At 42.9% G+C, this 12,076-nt stretch overlaps 1 pseudogene; it reads right to left on the reverse strand.

Annotated features, from left to right (window-relative positions):
• Positions 1 to 11,154: 11,154 nt before the first annotated feature.
• On the reverse strand, positions 11,155 to 11,867 carry LOC138995807 (cleavage and polyadenylation specificity factor subunit 4 pseudogene; annotated as a pseudogene).
• Positions 11,868 to 12,076: the final 209 nt, after the last annotated feature.

A 12,076-nucleotide genomic window follows, 5' to 3' on the forward strand; every position in this document is an offset into this window, starting at 1 on the left:
AATTAACTTTTTAAAATGGTCACAAAGCTATATATGAATATAAAAGCCCTTATTTGTATCATATACACAAACTGTAAAAATAGAGACCCATATTCCATATGTCCCTTCCAGATCCACACCCTTTGTGACATCTAGCTGTTCACTTGTATTTTTGTGGGTTTCTTTACATTTGTGGTTAAACTATTGAAAGGGAAATCTCTACAATGTTAACATGTTTTCTCTAAATAAGAGAGGGTTTCCAATGGATTTTGCTCACCCAAGGACCAAATGAAACAAGCCTAGCTATTGGCTGATACACTTTAAGCATTTTTAGGAGATCAGTGTGGAAAGGCCTCCCAGTGGAAAGAGAAAGAGAAGGTCCAAAAATGTGGAAGATGGAAATCGAGATTCAATATACAGAGAGGCTGGGGGAGGATTTTCTGGATAGGTGTGCCTGCACCAAGTGGTGGATGAAGTCATAGATCACAGAACACCATATCCTTTCCTCTATAAGCACCAGACATTTCACCAGACTCCCAACCCCCAAAACCATGGGGTGTTTGAGTAAAGGCAGCAAAGACACCTAAGGACTAAGATGGTTGCCTACTGCTCTAGCTGGTTTGGTTCAGCTGATAGAGCATCGGCCTGTGGATTGAAGGGTCTGAGTTCGATTCTGGTCAAGGGCACATGCTCGGGTTGCTGGCTTGATCCCCAGAGTGGGGCGTGCAGGAGGCAGCCCATGCATGATTCCCTCTCATCATTGGTGTTTCTATCTCTCTCTCCCTCTCCCTTCATTTCTAAAATCAATAAAAATGTATTTTAAAAGGAAAAAAACCCAATGGCTTCCTACTCTGTCACAAATTCACTAGTTATAAAGGAAATGCAAATCAAAACCAAAATGCAATACCACCTCACACCTATTCGAATGGCTAGTACCAAGAAAACAAGAAAAAGGTATTGAAGAAGATGCAAAGCAAGCATGTCAAACTTGTGGCCTGCAGGTAGCATTAAGCCTGCAATGAATATTTTTGCAGCCCAGCCAATATAATAGTATGTAAGAAATGTTTTAATAAAAATTTCATAACTTAATTTTTGTTATACATAATCCTATAAAAGACTAATATGCGAGGAAACCAAGATGGTGGCATAGGTAAACACCGGAGATTGCTGCCTCGCACAACCACTTCAAAAATACAACTAAAAGACATAACGGACATCATCCAGAACCACAGGAAGGCTGGCTGAGTGGAATATCTACAACTAGAAGGAAAGAGAAAAGCATACCCAGACTCAGAGGAGGTGTGGTGCTGAAGTAAATACAAAGGTGCGGAGGTGCATGTGCAGAGGCCTGGAGGCTGAGGACACAATTGTCTTAGTCAATTGGGAGGCAGTCTCAGGCTCTGAGCTCCAGTTCCAGGCGAGTCTTTGGGGACCCAGACTCACACGGGAGAAACGGGACTGTCTGGCATCAGTTGGAACCTGAGGGCAGCTTTCTCTCGGAGGCACTCTCAGCGATTGCCAGGACCTCTGAAGGCAGGACTGAGAGCAGCCATACTGCTGGCTGGCTCGGCCCGCCCTGTTAGTCCCCTGGGACCCCGCCCCGCCCAAGCCATGCACAGAGGATTTTGCACATGAAAGGCTGGGCCCTTTGTAATCTGAAAATAATTTAACAATCTACAGCTGCCCCAAGGCCCCAGGGCAACATGCATTGCTTTACAGCTGGCTTCTGCTGGGTAGCCTTAGGCAAAGGCTAGATTAGCACCTCCTTAGATCCAAGAGCCAGTGTACCCAGTGGTCAGAGTGGGACCATCCAATTACAACTACTCAGATCTATAAGGGACACACTCAGGGGGCAGACTCAGTAAGCACCATAGCCGCACTGAAGCAAGTCTTGCCCCATAAGGGTGTCTTCAGCACAGAAGTTCTCCCACCATAGACACAGCTGATTCTCAGAGCCCATTGGCCTGGAGGTCAAATCCTCCCAGCTTTACATACAACAATCAAGGCTTAACTACAACAAGACTGTGCACAAAGTCCACAAGGGGGTGCACCAAGAGTGTCTACCTCAGGTAATTGGGACACTTAGCACAGAAAGCCACTCTATCGACACAGCGAAGCATAAAAAATGCCAAGACAAAGAAACAGGACAAAATGACAGAAATGGAGGAAAGCGAACTGCTGGATATAGAGTTCAAAACCACACTTTTAAGGTCTCTCAAGAACTGTCTAGAAGCTGCTGAAGTAAGGCCCTCGAAAAGACTGGTGAGACCGCCGATAAATGTAGTGAGATCCTCAAGAAATCTAGTGAGACCCTCGATGTTGTGATAAAGGACCAACTAGAAATTAAGCATACACTGACTGAAATAAAGAATATTATACAGACTCCCAACAGCAGACCAGAGGATCGCAAGAATCAAGTCAAAGATTTGAAATACGAAGAAGCAAAAAACACCCAACCGGAAAAGCAAAATGAAAAAAGAATCCAAAATAGGAAGATAGTGTAAGGAGCCTCTGGGACAGCTTCAAGCATACCAACATCCGAATTATAAGGGTGCCAGAAGAAGAGAGAGAGCAAGATATTGAAAACCTATTTGAAGAAATAATGACAGAAAACTTCCCCTACCTGCTGAAAGAAATAGACTTACAAGTCCAGGAAGCACAGAGAACCCCAAACAAAAGGAATCCAAAGAGGACCACACCAAGACACATCATAATTAAAATGCCAAGAGCAAAAGACAAAGAGAGTATCCTAAAAGCAGCAAGAGAAAGAAAGTCAGTTACCTACAAGGGAGTACCCATACGACTGTCAGCTGATTTCTCAACAGAAACTATGCAGGCCAGAAGGGAGTGGCAAGAAATATTCAAAGTGATGAATAGCAAGAACCTACAACCAAGATGACTTTATCCAGCAAAGCTATCATTCAGAAGTGAAGGTCAGATAAAGAGCTTCACAGATAAGAAAAAGCTAAAGGAGTTCATCACCACCCAACCAGTATTATATGAAATGCTGAAAGGTATCCTTTAAGAAGAGGAAGAAGAAGAAAAAGGTAAAGATACAAATTATGAACAACAAATACACATCTATCAACAAGTGAATCTAAAAATCAAGTGAATAAATAATCTGATGAACAGTATGAACTGGTGATTATAATAGAATCAGGGACATAGAAAGGGAATGGACTGACTATTCTTGCGGGAGGAAAGGGGTGTGGGGGTTGAGGGAAGAGATTGGACAATAATCGTGCACCTATGGATGAGGACACTGGGTGGGGAGTGAGGGAGGAGGGTGGGGTGGGAACTGGGTGGAGGGGAGTTATGGTGGGAAAAAAGAGGAACCAATGTAATAATCTGAACAATAAAGATTTAATTTAAAAAATAAATAAATAAAAGGACTTTTAAATGAAAATAAAATAAAATAAAATAAATGACTAATATGCAAATCAACTGAACAGTGGAACAACCAGTCACTATGACCTGCACTGACCACCAGGGGGCAGACACTCAAGGCAGAACTGCCCCCTGGTGGTCAGTGCGCTCCCACAAGAGGAGTGCCACTCAGCCAAAAGCAGGGCTGACAGCTGGTGAGCGAAGCAGTGCTGGTGGGAGCCTCTCCCACCTCCGTGGCAGCACTAAGTATGTCTGACTGACAGCTTAGGGCCGCTCCCCCCAGGCCTAAACCATCAGTTGTACATTCCCCAAGGGCTCCTGGTCTGTTAGAGGGCACAGGCCAGGCGGCTGAGGGACCCCCCCCCCCCCCCCAGTGCAGGAATTTCATGCACTGGGCCTCTAGTCTATATATATAAAAGCCTAAGCAACGGGCTGGTAGCTATGATGCGCACTGACCACCAGGGAGCAGACACTCAACACAGGAGCTGCCGAGCGACAGCAACTTTGCAGAGTGCCCTCTCACACTCCCGGACCCCATAGGGGATGTTGGACTGGCGGGTACGGTCCGATCCCCACAGGCCAGGGCAAGGGACCCCACCTGCCAGAGGGACCCTGTTCATTCAGCAGATGCCCTTCGAGCCCCGGTTCAGCACCAGGTGTGGCCGGCCAGGGAGGGACCACGGGATGTTGGGTCCAGGGCATGTCCGGCCAGTCTCATCCAGTCCCACCCCATCGGCCACCTTCTAATTAATTTACTTTCAATGTGCACGATTCCATGCACTGGGCCTCTAGTTATTAATAACGAACTACAACGTTCGCTAATGACTGATGACTATAATCATGTTGCATTCATTTCCCTTATGCACCTTATGTGCAGGCGCACCATTTCTCTCCACTAATACTAGCAGTGAAAATTTTAGCAGCTAATTGCCACGTCATTAGTCTTGGACTGACTTGTTTGGTATGTGCAACAGGAAATATTTCACTTTCAGAGAACAAGAAAAATAGGTTTATTTGCATTATGCTTATTAATTTGTGCAGTTATTCAGTGTCTGGTAAGTTAATGTTCAAGGAAAAATATTAATTTTTATTAAAATGTTCTATTGCCAAAACCGGTTTGGCTCAGTGGATAGAGCGTCGGCCTGCGGACTGAAAGGTCCCGGGTTCGATTCCGGTCAAGGGCATGTACCTGGGTTGCGGGCACATCCCCCGTGGGAGATGTGCAGGAGGCAGCTGGTCAATGTTTCTCTCCCATCAATGTTTCTAACTATCTATCTCTCTCCCTTCCTCTCTGTAAAAAATCAATAAAAATATATTTTAAAAAAAAATGTTCTATTATTTTATGTTAATGATGAGTGGAAGGGAAGGGAGAGAGAGAGAGACAGAGAGAAACATTGATGTGAGAGAGACACATTGATTGGTTTTTTCCCACTTGTGTCTTGATCGGGGCCAGGGATCAAACCTGCAACCTAGGTATGTACCCTTGACTAGAAATTGAACCTGTAACCCTTCAGAGCGTGGGCTGATGTTCTAATCACTGAGAAACACTGTCCAGGGCCACATAGAACTTTCTTTAAGTTTGATTACAAGTTAGGACACAAACAAGATTAAAAAAAATTTTTTTTAATTTATTTCAGAGAGAGGAAGGAAGAGGGAGAGAGAGTTAGATACAACACTGATGAGAATCATTGATTAACTGTCTCCTGAATGCCCCCTACTGGGGATCAAGCCCACAACCTGGGCATGTGGCCAGACCAGGAATCAAACCAGAACCTCCTGGCTCATAGGTCGATGCTCAACCACAGAGCAACACTGGTTGGGCACAGCAAGTCTTAATAAATTTTTAAAAATTAAAATACTATCAAGCATCTTCTCTGACTACTGTATTATGAAACTAGAAATCAATTTTAAGGAAAAACAAAAAGCACATGAAGGCTAAATAACATGACAATAGAAAAGAATAGACTAATAATGTGATCAAGAAAGAAATAAAAAGATATCTACAAACAAAGGAAAATAAACAACACCTCAAAATATATGGGACACAACAAAAGCAGCCTAAAAGGGGATTCATTGCAATACAGGCCTACCTCAAGATGCAAAAAAAAGCCCGGCTGGCAGGGCTCAGTGACTGAGCATTGACCTATGAACCAGGAGGTCACAGTGCCATTCCCGGTCAGGGTACATGTCCCAGTTGCGGGCTTGATTCCCAGTCAGGGAACACGCAGGAGTCAGCTGATCAATAATTCTCTCTCATCATTGATGTTTCTATCTCTCTCTCCCTCTCCCTTCCTCTCTGAAATCAATTTTAAAAAGGTATTTTACAAAAGGTAAGCTTCTCAAAGACAAAGTGGTTTTCAAAAGTGTGAGTCCCCAGACCACCAGAATGAGCATAATCTGAAAGTTGTAACAAATGCAAATTCTTGAACCTCTCTCTTGACGTAAAGGACTAGAACGCTGGAGGGATGTTCCAGAAATCTGTTTTAAAATAAACCTTCCAGATGCTGCTGATGCCCACTCAGGTTTGAGCACCACAGATTAAAGAGAATATTTCATGATCTTGAAGAAGGAGTAAAGAATTTGCAGAAATAAATAAGAGTCGTGAAAATATTAATCAACTGTATCCCATTAAAAAATTCTTTCCATCACAAGTTTAAGAGAATAAACCATAAACCAGAGACTGGTAGAACATATTCACAATGCATACATTCAACAAAGGACTAGGATACAGAAACTATAAGGAACTTCAAAGCAATAAGAACAAGATTGACACCCTTGCCTCACCACACACACAAATAGCTAAAAACTTGGAACTGCTACTGCACAAAACAATGTATCTAAATGTTTAATAGGCATATGTTAAGTACCATTAATCAACAGGAAAATATGAACTAAAGCATCAATTACACCCATACAAGAATGGCAAATACTAAAAGGGTTAATAATATCAAATATGAGTGAGTTTGTGGAGAAGATAAAAAGTACATTACTATGACCCCTATGAAAACCTGTTTGCTAGTCTCTATTACATACAAAATAGATACCTCCTGTGATCCAGCAATTCTATTTCTATATATATTCTTATGAGAAATGAATGCTTAAGTTATCAAAATACATGCACAAAATCGTTCAATGATCCACACTCGTAAAGTCAAGGATTATCCATGGGTCTTAATCCCCCCATATTTGAAGTTTTGAGCATCCACAAATGATAATCAGCTTCTCACAGATGTCCCAACCACATCATGTAAAAGCCTTCGTATAACAATGCAAAACACCAAAAAACATATATACATAACACATAGACACAGACAACAGTGTGGTGATAGCAAGAGGGGTAGTTGGGGATGGGCAAAGGTGGGTGGAAATGGGGACAAAGACTTTGCCTGGGGCTATGGGTACACCATGCAGTGTGCAGATATTTTATTGAGTGGTACACTTGAAACCTATATGGTTTTGTGAACCAGTGTCACCCCAATACATTCCATTTAAAAATAAATTATTTAATTAACATTAAAGACAAAGAAACACACAATAGACATACAATGAAGCTAAAGTTAGGTTCTGTTGCCTTGCAATGCCTGTGGGGAAAGTAGGCTGAGAAGATGTGAGGCAGGACAGAAAAGGTGACTGATACAAGCAGGTTCTTATGAACAAACAAATAAAAAACTATAATATATACAAAATCAATTATTTTTTCATAGGAAATCTTCGATAGGTCAGTCTGTTCAGTAACTGTTGAACTACCAGTGATTCCTAGTCAATATTGACATTCACAAGCATCAAAGTTATATCTTTTTTATTGGAGTTTGGAGAGAAATTTCTGTGAAATTCTATGTTGCTCACCTTCACTCTATTCTGAATTAAAAACCCAATGCCTGGTGTGCAGCTGTTCACCTGAAGCCACAGCTGTGCATCTGTTGGGACCGTTACCTGAACCCACCACTTTAAGAAGATAAGGCAAACTGAATATTGCAACTTGAAAGTACACTATATTGATGTGTGAAGCTTGACTCTGGGATATTTACCCTATATTTTCCCCATAGTTACAGTCAGCCTCACATAAAATCTCTATATCGCATTTGTAAGCTAAAGTCTTAATTTCTCCAGTTTTTGTTAATTCCTCTACTGTAATCTTCAAGTTAAAATATGTATAAGAAAGTATACCAAGTAAACTCCATTAAATCAATTTAATTTCATTATTCTAAAATCACAGTTACATAATTTCTATTTATCCAAATTAATATATATTTTATTAGAAGTATTAGAGGCCTGGTGCACAAATTTCATGCACTCAAGGGGGTTTCTCAGTCCGCCCTGCACCCTCTCACAGTCCAGGAGCCCTTGGGGATGTCTGACTGACAGCTCAGCGCTGCCACGGAGGTAGAAGAAGCTCCCATCACCGCCTCTGCGCTCACCAGCCATGAGCCTGGCTCAGGGCTTCTGGATGACCAGCGCTCCCCTGTGGCAGAGAATATGTTTGATATGAATTTCATCCTTCTTGAATTTGTCAAGGATAGTTTTGTGACCCCACATATGGTCTATCCTTGAGAATGTTCCATGTGCACTGGAGAAAAAAAAAATGTATAATCTGATGTTCTGGGATGAAAGGTTCTGTAAATGTCAATTATGTCCATTTGGTCTAGTGTGTCACTTAAGGTCAGTATTTTTTTTTTTGAATTTTTTTTGGATAGTATATCTAGCACTGGGATGGAATATTAATGTGCCCAACTATGATTGTGTTTTGGTCTGTTTCTCCCATTAGTTCTGTGAGTAGTTGTTTTATATATTACTAGAGGCCCGATGCACAAAATTCATGCAAGGGGCTCAGCCCTGGCAGCCGCAGCTTCATCTGGAAGGTAATCTGGAAGGATGACCAGAAGGTTGTTTGGCTGTCCCGTCTAATTAGCATATTACACTTTTATTGTTATAGATGGTGCTCCCTGATTGAGTGCATATGTAGTAAGAAGTGCTGTGTCTTGGTGTACTGCCCCCTTTATCATTATAAAATGTCCATCTTTGTCTCTTGATTGTCTTGAAATCTCTTCTGGTGGGTATCAGTATGGCTACACATGCTTCACCCTCTTTTCTGTGGATATTATTTGCTTGGAGGAACGTTTTCCACCCTTTCATTTTGACTCTACCTTTGTCTTTGCATTTTGAATCTACCTTTGTCTTTGCTGTCTCTTGAAGGCAGCATATGGCTGGGTTTTGTTTTTTGATCCAATCTGCTACCTTGTGACTTTTTATTAGTGAATTCAGTTCATTTATATTTAGGGTTATTATTGATGTCTGAGGATTTACTATATCTACTTTATCCATATTTTCTGGTATCTCTGTGCCTCCATTGATTCTTTTCTTTTTTGTTTCTGTCTGTTGTTTTTATTTGGTGGCATTCCATATTTCTTCCCTCTTTTATAAATCTATGTGTTTTAAGTTTTGGCGTTTCTCTGTATGGTTACCATTAGGTTTATGAAAAATAACTTGCATATATACAGTAGTTTTGTGGGGTCTTTTTTTTTAGTACATCTGATCTCTGTCCTTATTTGCCAATTCAGACCTTTACCCTCTCCCATTTTTATGTTTTTGTTGTCACAAATTATCCCTGTTTTTTATGTAAGTCTTTTGGTGATTTTACTCATAGTGTTGTGACCTTTTGCTCTTTGTTTTAGGTAAAATAACCCCCTTGAGGATTTCTTGCAATGGAAGTTTTCTGATGATAAATTCCCTCATCTTCTGTATATCTCTGAAGGTCTTTATTTCCCCTTCATATTATCAGGATAACTGATGGATATATTATTCTAGGCTGGTAATTTCTCTCCTTCAGTTGTTTGAATATTTGGTTCTACTCTCTTCTGGATTATAGAGTTTCTGCTGAGAAGTTGGATGATAATTGATGAGCTTTCCTTTGTAGGTCATTCCTTCTTTTCCCTGGCAACTTTTAGAATTTTTTCTTTGTTATTAATTTTTTATAGTTTAATACAACATGTCTTGGAGAGGGCCTATTTGGATTAAGAGAACTACGTGTTCTGTTTACTTCTTGGATTTGAGGATCTAGTTCTTTCCATCGGTTTGGGAAGTTCTCATCCATCATTTGTTTGAATAGCCTCTCCATTCCTTTCTTTTCTCATCTTTTGGTATGCCTATTATTCTTTTATTGCTTTTTCTGATGGAGTCAGATAGTTCTTATAGAGCACTTTCATGTTTTTTATGCTTAGGTCTCTCTCTTCTTCCCTGTGTTATTTCTACACTAGAGGCCTGATGCACGAAATTTCTGCAGGGGCCTTGGCCCTGGCCTCTGACGCCTCTGCTGAGGCCTCTGCCTGCTGTGGCTGTGTCTAGAAGGAAGGACGTCCGGAAGGACATCTGGTCTAATTAGCAAATTATGCTTTTATTATTATAGGTTCCTATCTTTGATATTACTAATTCTTTCCTCCACCTGGTCGCTTCTATTGCCTATGCTCAGTAGCTTATTGCTGACTCCTTAATTGAGTGCTTCATCCCAAGAATTTCTCTTTGGTCCTTTTTTAAAGTTTGAATCTCTTTGGTAAAGTGATTTGTGCTCTGAGTGAATCAAGTTCTCTCATCTCATTGAGTATTTTCAGAACTGCAGTCTTGAATTCAGTGATTTATATCACATATTTCCATGTGTTCCAGTTTGCTTTCTGGAGATTTTTCATTTTCTTTCTGAACTGCCTCACTAACTGGGCAGCTATATATTGACACTTCTTTAGCAGGTTTCTATGAAGAGATATTTCTATTATTTTCCAGTAGGTGGCACTGAATCACAAGTTTTTTAGTTCTGTGAAATTCCCAAGCTGACCTCTGCAGTTGCCTTCAGTATGGCTGCAAAGTTGGGGGGTGAAGTTTGCTTGTTTTGTTTTTGTTTTTGTTTTTTTTTATTAAAAAACAAGCTTTAATCAACCTCATAAAAATTGTTCTTATAATTGAACTTGGATAGGTTGCCTTGCCCAGCAAGTTCCAGGTGATAGTTTCACATTTCCAGGCTTAAGGTGGTCTCCATAGGCCAAAAGGTGTCTGAGTGACAGTACAGACGCTTGAGGGGGAGAAGGTAGGTGCACAGGTGGATCATGTCATCTTTGTAAAGAGTAGCCTGTAGCTCAGCTTCAGGTATACCTTAAACACTATTAAGCATGTGCCCCAAGAAAATAAGCCTAGAGGAAAAAGACCCTCACACTTGAGAGCCCTGCACCCCTCCTCAATCGCTGCCACCTTGGAACAGGACCAGGCTGAGGCAACAAGCCCACTTGAGTTTGCCCTGAAGGGCTGCCTCGTTCAAATCACATGGATAGGCACAGCTTCTGATTTCAGCAGGACATGGAGGAAGCAGGCGTGACCTAGCCTCAGTTTTACGGACCCACCAGTCCATGAGGTCACCAAGAACTGGTGTTTAATGAGGCCCAAGGGGAAGGGCCGTCTTTCATACAGAACTGCTTGCATAAGCTCTTCCCCACAACTTCCTCCTCTCCAGAGAGCAGTGTTCAGGAAGGCCCAGACAGATGTTGATGCCTAGACACACATGATGCTGATTTGAGGGACAGAACTGGAGCACGTGTTCCCTTTTTAAAAGAGACTACAGCAAAATGGTAGGGAAACTGACAGATGTTGCCCCTCAGACTGATACACGCCAGTGTGCTTGCCTACCAGCTCCAGCCAGAGTTGCACTGACACTGGCATTGAACAGTTAAATGCACAATCGCAAGGATGGCCCAGAGTGGTCCGCGAAATGGGGCCCTTTGGGCTGTTCTGAGCTGTCTCCAGCTGCTGTCACTGTCCACTGAGAAAGGCCAAGTGCCCTTTGGTGCACCTGTTGGCCTAGTGTCCTTTTCACCACACTTGTCACAGGTGACCTGCTCCAATGGGCGGGGTCCCCGGTTGCCTGCACTGCTGTTTTGACTCTGCATGACCCCGATGGCCTGGGGGGCTCTCTGCTGATTGGCAGAAGAGTTCTGACTCGTGAACTGGATCAAGGAGGACGACCTTTGTAATGGCGGATTGTTACTTTGCTTTGACGGAGGCTGCGTCTGCTGGGGCAGTGGAGGCTGCTCGGTGGTTCCCATTGGCAGTTCCAACCGAGGGTGCATGAATTTACACGAGGGCCCCTCCGGGCAGAATCCCACGAGGTAATTCACACAGATGGCTCTCCGCGTGTGCCGGTGCCTACACAGGGGACCGAACTTTGAGCAGAAGTAGCACTCGGGCATCTTGGTCATGTCCTACTCATGGAGGAACTCGCACTGGTCCTCCTCCTTGCACAGCCCCCGCAGCCAGTGTTTGCACACCACTGTCTTCTCACCACTAATGTGGCGAAACGGGCACATGCCCCCTTTGCCACGGGCAGCTTTCAAAAAGAATTCACAGACAGCAGCCTGGGCCTTGTCCATGCCGGGGAAGGGCAGCGACTGCGCCCCGAGCTGCTGCTCCACCGCGATCTCCAAGTCGAACTTGATGTGGTCCATGCTGGCGATGATTTCCAGCATGGCCGAGGCAGCGGCACTACTGGGCTGGCTCCCTCTCCTACCTCGTTGCACTCACACTTCTACCCTCCACCAGCAGGCGCACACGGTCCTTCTCCGCCTCGCCTAACCTCTGAAGTTTGTTTTTCTCTCTCGGTATTGGTAACCCTGGACCTCCACAGGGCCACCCCCAATGCGTCCCACTCAGGGATCAGTCACAGAGATACGTAACA

Source organism: Myotis yumanensis, unplaced genomic scaffold (genome assembly GCF_028538775.1).
Source record: "Myotis yumanensis isolate MYYU_CA2020_CCGP unplaced genomic scaffold, mMyoYum1.0.hap1 SCAF_17, whole genome shotgun sequence".
Classification (NCBI taxonomy): domain Eukaryota; kingdom Metazoa; phylum Chordata; class Mammalia; order Chiroptera; family Vespertilionidae; genus Myotis; species Myotis yumanensis.